Below are 10,363 nucleotides of genomic sequence, written 5' to 3'. Positions count from 1 at the left end.
ATGTGTTATGCAATTATACTCTGTTTCATTTTTATACTTTATTCTTAATGTTCTGGTTTATGTCTGTTAAAATTTATAAACTATTAGCAAATGAATCTGTTCATATATATATATCTTAAATGCTAATAAGTTATAATCATTATTAACTATTGCACATGATAATAAATTTTCATTTTCATGCAATCATTGAGTTTTATTATGAACTTATGAACTTATACCCTGTTGATTATTTCATATATCAGTATGAACTTATTAACATATAACATACAATTTTTCATATGAAACTGTATCAATTCGAATAAGGTTAATGATTAAGGTTAAATGTTTCATTATCTGAATGCTTATTTACTTTGAATAAAGCTCATGTTTAAGTTTTAAGCATGAATAAATACCTACATAAACTTACGTTCATTATTTTTTTTAGAAGAACTCTAATTAGGAATTTAATGTCTCATTACTAAAAATTTAATAAGGATAAACCCTTGGTTTTCCTTACATTTAATGTTTTTCAATTAAGTTCTTAAGTGCAGGTACAGTTTATATTAAGTTCAGGAGACAATTAATCAATTAAATCACACAAACCTAGTCAACATGCACCTAAACAGACGTCTATGACCAATTCTCTACTGAGAATTTATTATTCTCGGTAAGTCCAGCGAAAACAGGCCGAAATCAGAGTGAAGAATTCTCTGAATTTCGCGTGCCACGATCGCGGCTAGGCAATTCTCGGTCGCGACACGCGCCCTGTAGGCGGGGTTTGGCTCGAATTTGAACAAATTTTTACCTTTTTCTATTCTTAACCCCTAAATTCATACCTCTATTAGCCTATCCCTTATACACACATTCCATAAACTCTATTTCAAACACATTTTCTTTTTCACAACTCAATTACACACCATATCACCTTTACTTTTTACCAATTTTTACTTCTCCAAAATACATCTTTCCCAAATACCACATCTGTCACACCCGACCCTAGACGGCCTCAATCGGCATCGGGCGTGACATAGAAAGATCATAATCAACACTTAGATCCGGATGTGACAACATCCATATCCTAACCCTTTTTCCACACCATGCCTAAACATAAAAAGGCTACTCATCAGGTTTCCTCTACCTCCATTCAGCCTTATTTCAGATAGGGTTAGGCACGTGGTACAAGCACTATTATGGACATTGTGCATAGTGCAACAGACATTATTGTATTGGTTACTCTTTCCTATGATCCAGAGTATTTATGGGGATTACATTTAGGGATTTCGGTTGATTTTATGAAGTTGGGGATGACAAGATGAGTATTTGGTTTGGATATCATACAAAAATAATTTATTGTTAAGCCATCCATTTTCCATCCAATCCAGTTTGGACGTACTTTGACTAGTTTGGATGAATTTAATCCCAAGCATGCTACTAGCACGCTCCTTAAAGATCGTTGGTTTTCGTGGTAGATAGCCGTGGATTAATTTTTGACAATTAAGTCCATGCTTCCGTTTCAACCAATAAGCAAGTTCTATCAGTCTATCATTCCTTTGATTATGGGTATTGTTTTGGATGCTACGAGTATTATGGAATTCGATGTTGGTACATCAAGTTCACATGGTAATAGTATTAAAGAGGATAGTAATGCTAAGACACATTTTTGTGAGGATGACGATATGCATTATGATGATGAAGAAGCAAGTGAGAAAGAGAGCATGTTGATGCCTAAACACAAACACATGGGGTTGTTGATGCTGAGCACAATGTTAATGATCAAGTTAATTTTCAATAAAGTTTGAACCAAATGAATTTGCGGTTAAATGCTATTATGGAGAATAATCGAGAGAAGAGTTCATGATTAAACGTGGTGGATGCCAATTATCCATACTTTGAGAAGTGAACACACGTCACCATGACGCCAGTTATTATCATTTTTCCATCGTTACGACGTTATGACCACACCGTCTCCACCGAGTTCCCCTTCACAAGAATAGGTTTTATCTTATCTTTTCTCCACTCATTTATCTCTTATGTTATGTTTTTTATTACAATTTCAATTTCTATTTCTGTTGGATAAAATCCATTTCATATGTCAATATTTCGTACAAATTTTTCGTGTTTTTATCAATTTTTGCACCAATGAGGACATGGTCCAATTTAAGTGTGGGAGGAGATATTGCATATATCATTTTATTTTTAGTACGAATAAATGCAACGAATAAATTTTTAAGCAACATTTATAAATGCAACACTTGTTTTATGCAAATGCAACATATATTGCAACACAATGTATTTAACACTATTTTTATTAACTTAACATTTTCATATGTTCATAAATTAACCATAAGTTAATATGATTATTTGTTTAGGTTATCATTATCGTTAGAAAGAATATTTCTATACGTATACGGGTAATATTTTTCAAACATTTTCACAAATCTCCGATACGATTTTAAGTAAAATTGTTTCGAGTGAATGTATTTTAGTTAAATAAATTCTTTATTTTTAATCTCTATTTTATATCATGCAATTCATGATACAATAAATCTTATTTTAAATTTTCAGCTAGGTTTATAGGCATTAAATTGAACTAACAATTTTAGCTAGGTTTGATTTCGTCTTACATTAACACCAATTGAAGTTTTTAAGGAAACTTTAGCCATAATACATGTTGAATTTTAAGTCAATATAGGATGAATGTGCTATCTTTCTTTTTCCCAAATTTAAAATTTAAATTTCTTATTAATTAATCAATTAGTTGACTTCTTAACTTTTGGCCACGATTGAGACCAACCTTATCACAATCGAGGTATGAAAGGGAAGAATAATTAAGTACCGTTTACTTTTGGCCACGGTTGCGACCACCCTTATCACAATCGAGGTATGGAAGGAACGTTTAAAAATAATAATTATAAGTGTGTATCATTTTAAAGTAACGATTGTGTCCACCCATGGCATGGTCGGTACCTCTTAAGCAAACACAAAGCAATAAAATACGTATAAAGTTACGATCAAGACCACCCTTATCTCGGGCGTAACTAAGCAATAATTAACCCAAGTACTTATTTAAATATTTAATATATTTCATATATTAGTTTAGGTTTAGGAAAAGAAATTTTGTGCTTTGAAATGCCTTGAGACGAAAGACTCAATAACATGCGTGCTTATTTCGTCCCGAATGCTTCAATTCAAAATTGAAAATACAAGACGAATGATATATCGTATTTATACTAAGTTAGTTTGATATTTTACGTATAAATTTGCCATGCGAAGTTAGTCTTTTCGGCTTAACTAATTCAAAAGGTAAAACAGAGATATATGTTTTATTTTCATAAAGAGATTAGTTAAAGAATAAATTCAGTGAAATTTTGCTCGGGACTAGCAAAAGATTAAGTGTAGAGATTTGTTAAGCCCAAAATATACCTAAAATATCATCAATAATTACATCAATATTGCTACGAATTTATGCTATTTATAACTGTTTAGAAAGCTTTTACTCTCGAATATGTTTTTTTCTTGTAAGGTACATAAATATTTGGTAAGATCCAAATAGGAACGAAAAGAGCTCGAAAACAGAAGAAAAACCCTACAAAAAGAGTCGAAGACGACAGAAATTAATAACGCCAAATCGAGGACGCGAACGAAAGCTGAAAAACCAAAAAACGTTCCGTGCCGCGACCGCGGCCCCCAATATTCACGGTCGCGACACGCCCTTTCGTCCGAAGGCTGAAAAATCAGTTCCTCATTCTCGGTAAGAGCAGAAATTCTGCCAAGTACAATGAACACATGTTTAAATTCCAAGAAACGCGTTCGTTCGGGTGGATAAAGACGATCCTTCACAGCGGACACGACTCTCCACAACGGACACGACACTTCATTCACGACTCTTCAACATCTATAAATAAAGAGTTGATTGAGAGCTGAAAGAATGAATATTGAGAGAGTTAGATTAGTGCAGAGTTTATGCAGAAACTCTGACTCAGAAATGAGTCAGAGACTAGAAAGTTCGATTCTGTAAAAAGCAATATGCTGTACACACATTGTTTATTCAATAATAACAAGTTTAGTAGCGTTTAGACATTGTTCCAGTTTAGTTTACATTTTGGTAGTGGACCGACCCAGTCTCTATTACGAAGATTCAACGAGAAGATTGAGTAGAGGATTCGCCCCTGAGCCTGACAAACTCTAACGAAACCCAAGGAAAGGATTGATCAACCCGTTCACTTGCACGCCGTCGAAGAATTCAATGCTCCATGTTCTCTGTAAACTTGTATCAATTTATATTTCATCTAATAAGTCTGTTCTATTCGATAGATTTTTATGCAGCACTTATGGTAACCAATCCACTAAAGCGACTGCTGGTGTTTTCATTAAAATGTATTTAATCCAAAATCTTTACAATGAAACTTTGTTGAACACTTAGGCAAATTATTATCTCGAAAGAGTTTTAATTTGACTAAGGGCAACTATCCCGAAAGGGTTTTGTCATGTTCAAAGCCAATTAATTAGAGGTTCCGTCATTTATTTCATCTTTATAATTCGTACAAAGTTTAAAGTTGTTTTCTTTGCTTAATGCAAATAAATACATTCGTTTACTTTTCTAAAAAGTACTAAATGTTCCTATCTTGCAAATTTATTCTTAAATCAGAATATTTTCTAACATCTTCATATTCTAATCTAATTCTTATTCTAGCAATTTCAAAACCAAAACCGATTAAACGATTTTCTATATTATAAACCTTAAAGTAAATTTAACCGATTATAAATAAGTTTTTGTTGAAAAACGTTTCCTGTGGGATTGATATCTTTTATTACTACAAGCGTATACCGTGCACTTGCGGAAATCGCTCAACAAGTTTTTGGCGCCGTTGCCGGGGAACGCCAAAATTTTTAACAAAAATTTAGATTTTTCGAGTTTTATTTCGAATCTTGGTTTATAATATATGTATTTATTTATTTTTATAGTTTTTATTTTTGAGGATGGTCACTATGACTAAATCCTCATTGTTATTTAACGTTTGCAATTAGATGTTTGCAGATAAAAAAAAAGTTTCAAGTTTTTTTTCAAAGATAACCTGGAGATTTGATTATCAATGAAATTCACAGGAGTCTACAGAAAAGAAATCCAGTATACAGATACATCAGAAAGGAAAGGAAATTTTTTGAACCAGGATGTCAGACGTGACAGATATAATTTTTCCATAAAATTTACCTTTTTCCCAAACACATTTACCTCTTTCCTATACACTAAACCCTTCACCAACATATCATATCTCTTTGTTAAAAATTTATTCAATTCCTACACTAAACCCAAATAATTTCCCTTTTTTTAATCATTTCCTTACAAACACCTACATTTATCTCTCTAAGAAATAGCTAATCAAAGAAAGATATATCAGAAGGAGGATGAAATTACCTTATCCGCCAGGAAGGAATTGTATACTTTTAATATTGTTTTGAAAGTTTCGGTTCATGTGCGTAGTTTTTTGTTCGAGGCCTGAACCAGAAGTTCGGACATTCAACCGAAATCATTAGATTCTTAAATTGAGAAAACGCTAAAAAAAAGCGCTAAAAAAATGCTAGTAAAAAAAAATATTATTGTTCCAGGTAAGTTACATGGACAGGACCATTATTTAAAACCGGTCTAAGTAATTGATTCTGTCCATGATTTAGATTCTCCTTGGGAATTCTTAAGGATTATCACATTTTTTAGTTTTTTTGTTTTTCATATTTTAATTTCCTACATTTCGTTTTTGTTTAGTTTATATTTTAAAAGTTACACAAAATTTAAGTTTCTGTTTATATAGAGTTCATTAAAATTTCTACTGTGACTTTTGTTTAATGTTTGAAAATTTCTGAACTTACTGAGAATGTGAATTCTCAGTAGAGAATTCAGGATTTTCAAAATTTCAAGGGAAAAGAAGAGAAAAAAAAAATTCTGAACTTACCGAGAATCGAAATTCTCTGCTGAGAATTTAAAATTCTCGGTAACTTCAGCGAAGCGAAAAAAATAAAATAAATAAATAATTTGTCGCGACCGCGGATCGCCATTCACGGTCGCGACACGGGTCATTTTTTGACCTGTATCCTTTTTTTTCTTTAAATTCATGAAACTTTGCTATACATTTCGAAAAATTAAGCTTCTTCATGTTCAAATGGTGTGAATTTACACCTTTTTAATCCCAACAGACAACTTGAATTGTCCTGGATTGATTATAAAGTAATTGACAAAGTTCAGACTTCTGTTCTTACATTTTTTTTTATTCATCTCTATCAGACAGAATCTGATTTCTCTTTATTTCCTCCTAACATCATTATAAATAATTAGAGAAGATCAGATTTCAATACTTTTCATCTCTTTCAGACAAAATCTGATATTCTTCTCCAATTATTCAACCTTTCAAAAAGTTACAGAAACTTTTTCTTCTAAACCCAAACACATGACTACCAAGCATAAATCTTCCATGAAGATTACTGCTAAGAAAAAATAGAATATTGGAGGGATTCGTTCCACTGGCTTTAAGAGTATGGGCTTCGACTACCACTAAAAGGGTTCATTGACTATCAACAAACTTTTTCGCTATATTTTTCATCTATATCATCAACGACTTCATATACCTTTTTCTCTGAGCCACTTGTGATGTTCTTGACTATTTGGGAATCTGCCTAGTGCAAGTTCGTCCAAACGTGTGGATGGAACTGGTGGATGTCTACTAGATTTTCTATGGACTGAGCATTGTTTTGTCAAGGCAACTATTGAGCAATATGGTCTTTTTAGCTATTCGAATGAAGATAGAGGGTCAAATCTACTTCACTAAACTGGTTGGATTCTAATATTTCAAATTCTCAAACTATACCAAACCGTACGCACTCTTAGTTACGATTGATAAACATGATGGTGATCCAACTTAGGAGTTTTGTTTTTTATATTTTGTATTTTTTTCTTTGCATGTAAATTTTTTTCTTTTATATATATTTTTTTTTACTTTTCGGAATTTAGATGTTCTACACCTTTCCTTAAAGTTCAGTCTAAAACTTTACCTTTAATGTATAAAATTATGTAATTATACTCCTAAAATTAGCAGTCAAGAACAATTTTACTCATAATATTAAGAAGTTAGATCAATTTGAGAAATAATTCATCATTTTATCATCGTTAGTATTTCGCCGAATTTATAAAATCTCAAATCAATTTTATTATTAAATCACAAAAAATATGAAATCTCTTTTTTAAAACTAACACCCAAGTTGTTCATGTTAGGCGTAAAATTGCTCATAACTACCAACATTATGGGTAAAATTGCACAGTTTTAGACGTTAAGAGTAAAATTACTCCTAGTTGTAAACGTTAAAAACATTTTTTCACCTTATCCATTTTATAATTGTTTTGTTGATTAATTAAAAAATGTCCATATTAGACATTTTAAATCCGAACAACATCAGTTTAGTATAATTTTACCAAACACTAATAATTAAACAACTAATAACAAACAACTAACTGCAACTACAAACAGTTAACAGCAACCGCAACAACTATTAGCTAACAACTGAACTAAACAGTTTCTGGATTGCTATTCACTGCCCCAAATTACTTATCACGGCCTCTTTTTGGACACTTTTGCCCTTTTCATTTTTTAAACTCAAAAACTGAAATTCTCTCAAATTTCTTCGAAATTCAAAAACCCGAACAACATTCATGGGACTTAAACACGGTAGAGAAAAAAAATAAATGATTCCTCAAACAAGTATTTTTATTTAAAAATCGAATTGAAAACACGAGTTCTGTCTTCGGATTCGGAGACAAAACTAGTTGAATATGTGCTAAATGGGTGATTCACACCACCTGGCCTAGACAGACACATATGAACTACCTGTTTCTGCCTAGTCCAGGTGGTGTGAATCACCCATTTAGGCCAATTTGGATGGATTTTATATATATATTGATTGGATCAGTTAGTTTTTTGAGACGAATTTCAATTAGTGTAAATAGGAACTGTAGTTATTCGATTTCCTCGACATTCTCGGGTCCATTTTTCAGAAATCCAATTTTGACTCGGGAGAGAGAGGATATTAAGTTTTTAAATGGAAAATAAAAAGAACGAAAATATCCAAAAAAGAACGGTGATAAATAATTTAGATGTGAAACTTTTTTTTTTCAAATGAATATATAAGAATTTTCGTACAAAAAAAAATTATCCTTTAATTTTAATATGAATATATTGAGATTCGTGTAGGAGGAGGGAATGTCTCACAATTTTTTTTAAAGCAAACAACTTTTTAAAAAACCGCAAAAAACTGTTAAAGAAAGTTCCGGCATTCTTTTCGGCAACCGCGTTTTTACTGGATCTCTTTAATTTAATTTTAAGTGATTAAACATTAATTAAACTCTAATTAATTAATCACAACTTAACATTTACACCACGCGTCTACGGTAGCGCGTGTTAATATAAGAGAGTGCCAGACAAAATGTATTCCGCATTGCTTCCTGCTTTTGACAGTCATTGGGCCCACTCAGGGAGATTCCCTTAAACAGTTACGCAGCGCGTGAGGATTATTCGTATTTGGATTTGTATTTTTTCAAGTTTGTTATTTTTATTTTATTTTTTTAAGAAAAAATATAAATGCTATTAGGACCTTAGGTTTTTTAAATTTTATGTATTGAAGCTCTAATGTTTTTAAATTGTCATTTTAATCCTTCAATGGATTATAAGTTACATATTTATAGGGATGTAAATGCCGAGCCGCTCATGAGCAGTTCGATGGTCGGCTTGATAAAAACTCGGCTCGATTTGGTTAATTTTATAGCAAGCTCGGCTCGAGCTCGTTAATTTTATACTGAGCCGAGCTTGAGTAGGTGAAAGTTCGGCTCGGTTCGGCTCGATTACATTCCTACATATTTAGTATTAGGCACTAATTTTTTAAATTGTCAATTTAATCCTTTTGTAATCGTACATATTATAAAGTGATTCTCTTATCGAGACTTATTATACAAGATTAAGAACAAGCTGATGTTAGAGAATCTCTTTTGATAATTGATGCCAACTCACAGGTTTTTAATGATGGTAAATATGGACGGATTTATGGAATTCAGGGGCTTGAGCGCCCACATATTATATAAAAAAAACTATAAAAAACCAACACTTACGCAACGCGTGATGATTCGTATTTGGATTTGTATTTTGAAGTTTGTTATTTTTATTTTATTTTTTTAAGGAAAAATATAAATGCTATTAGGACCTTAGGTTTTTGAAAGTTTATGTATTGAAGCTCAAATGTTTTTGAATTGTCATTTTAATCCTTCAATACATTATAGTTGTACATATTTATAATTAAGCCCTTATTTTTTAAATTGTCATTTTAATCCTTTAATCAATTATAATTGTACATATTTAGTGTCCATTTGTTTCCATTTTTCGGAACTGCTTTTTGCCTTTTAAGTCTAAACATGAGATAAAAAAGCGTTTGATAAAAATTCGAAACAGCTGATTTTTAGACAAAAATCAACTAATATCTGCTGCATATCCGTAATAGCAAATAGGGGCAGCTGAAACAAACGGGCCCTTAGTATTAAAGTGATTCTCTTATCGAGACTTATTCTATAAGATTAAGAACAAGTTGATGTTAAAGAATCTCTTTTGATAATTGATGCCAACTCACGGGTTTTTAATGGTAAATATGGACGGATTTAGGGAAATTCAGGAGGCTTGAACACCCATAGATTATATAAAAAAACTATAAAAAACCAACAGTTACGCAGCACGTGAGGGTTCGTATTTGGATTTGTATTTTGAAGTTTGATATTTTTATTTTATTTTTAATAGGAAAGAACTATAAATACTATTAGGACCTTAGGTTTTTGAAATTTTATGTATTGAAGCTCAAATATTTTTAAATTGTCATTTTAATCCTTTAACCAATTATAAGTCACCTATTTAGTATTAAGCACTAATTTTTTAAAATTGTCAATTTAATCCTTCAATTATAATTGTACATATTTAGTATTAAAGTGATTCTCTCATCGTGACTATTCTACAAGGTTGACAAAAAGCTGATGTTACAAAATCCAAGATACCAACTCACGGATTTTTAATGATGGTATATATGGAAGGATTTAGGGGAATTCAGAGACTTGAGCGCCCACATATTATAATTTTTTTTTAAATTATCAATTTTATCCTTCAATCAATGATAATCGTACATATTTAGTATTAATGTGATTCTCTTATCGAGACTTATTCTACAAGATTGAGAAGAAGCTGATGTTACAGAGTTTCTTTTAATGATTGACGCCAAAACACGGACTTTTAATGGTGGTAAATAGGGATGGATTTAGGAAAATTCAGGAGGCTTGAGCGTCTACAGATTATAAATCTTTTTAAAATTA

Source organism: Euphorbia lathyris, chromosome 9 (genome assembly GCF_963576675.1).
Source record: "Euphorbia lathyris chromosome 9, ddEupLath1.1, whole genome shotgun sequence".
In the NCBI taxonomy this organism is placed as follows: domain Eukaryota; kingdom Viridiplantae; phylum Streptophyta; class Magnoliopsida; order Malpighiales; family Euphorbiaceae; genus Euphorbia; species Euphorbia lathyris.
Note: the sequence above shows the minus strand (reverse complement) of the source record.